The sequence below is a fragment of the Rhinolophus sinicus genome, chromosome 16 (genome assembly GCF_057876585.1).
Source record: "Rhinolophus sinicus isolate RSI-liver-muscle chromosome 16, RSI-T2T, whole genome shotgun sequence".
Lineage (NCBI taxonomy): Eukaryota > Metazoa > Chordata > Mammalia > Chiroptera > Rhinolophidae > Rhinolophus > Rhinolophus sinicus.
In genome coordinates, this window is record NC_142516.1 from 165,826,218 (window position 1) to 165,827,800 (window position 1,583).

The 1,583-nt window shown below is 36.9% G+C and overlaps 1 pseudogene; it reads right to left on the reverse strand.

The window, feature by feature from the left end:
- Positions 1–422: 422 nt before the first annotated feature.
- LOC148755127 (U2 spliceosomal RNA) lies at positions 423–503 on the reverse strand (annotated as a pseudogene).
- Positions 504–1,583: the final 1,080 nt, after the last annotated feature.

Here is a 1,583-nt window from a genome sequence, read left to right on the forward strand (position 1 = left end):
CTTGGTGGCCCAACTGGTGAGGGAAAGGAGCAGACCAACTCTGTTGTGTCCACCTCTTTGCAGTTGCCTTTTGTCCACCAGTCTGGGGAAAACTGGGGACCAAGTGATCCTGCGTTAAGGAGGATACACTTCAAACTTTTATCATCTTGACTCTTTTTGATTCCTACCTTTTTGTATAATAACTGTGGAGGTTGTTTTAAAGGTTCTTTTCTAGTACGAGGGGTTGAGTCGATTCTTGGAAGTCTTTTGTGTATTCTAAGGAACACAGAGCTATTGTACATTTTTTTAATGTTCAATTGATTAAACTCAGATATCTAATACACTAGATGTTGAAAGCTAGTTTTTCTTGAGCATTTAACATTGATTATACATGTCATTAATTAATTTCCATTAATACATTTAAACTTTAATAGTAGATTTATTATGGCTGATCTTTTTGACATTTAAACTTTAACAGTACATTTATACTACACTTGATCTTAGCCAAAAGGCCGAGAAGCGATTAACAGTACATTTATTATGGCTGATCTTTTTTATTACTGCAGTGCCTTAATAAGGATGTAAACTTATGAAAATACAATAATTTCAAAACATTTTATGTAAACTTGAACTTATGCTAAAACATCCACATTTTGTGTTTATTATCTTTCTTCATTATTTATACACTTCTAATTTTTATTTTAACTTCCCAGGGTTGGGTTTCAAGAGTGTTATTTGGATACCATTCTAGGGTAGCAGAGTCTTACCAGAGCCTGGGAAGAAAGAACACTCCCTTGTCTCAGGCTCACAATTCCCATCGCCTACTGAGCATTTCCTTCTGGATATAGTAATTGGCTAATTAAACTTAACATGACCAGGACTAACATCTCATCTTACCTCCAAAACTTTTCTCTCCCTCTGTTCCCTTACATTGGATCACTGCCCAGCGTAAAACCCTCCAAAGGGTTTTTTTCACTGTTATTGGAATAAAACCCAAACTCACTGTTGGCTATAAGGCTGTGTAATCTGGACCCTGTATATATTCCTAGGTCAATCGTAACCCATCTTCTCTTCTCCTTATACACTTTAAACATCCTCAAACAATCTCTATTTCTGGACTAAGACATCTGTGCTATCTGGCTTTTGTCCTTCGTGTTTCCTTTGTCTCAGTCCCTCTTCCATTGGCTCTTCCCATTGGCTGAGTCCTTATCACTCAGTTTTAGGCTCAGATATTCCCTCCTCAAATATATCTTCTTCACCCTTGCCTTCCCAACTAAAATAATACTCCCTTTACTTTCTTATCAATGTGCTTATTCCCTTTTTTTAATTAAAATTTATTGGGGTGACAATGGTTAATAACATTACATAGGTTTCAGGTATATAATTCTGTAACACATCATCTATATATCACATTCTGTGTTCACCACCCAGTCAGTTCTCCTTCCATATATTTTATAACCTGTTTATTTCTTTCATTGAACTTGCTACTGTACCCAGTGTTGAGCTGTTTACTTCATTGTATGCTGTTTCCCTTCTCTAGGATGCCAGCTCCTGAAGACAGAGGCAATGCCTGGGCTGTTCAGTGTCACATCCCAACACTTTGC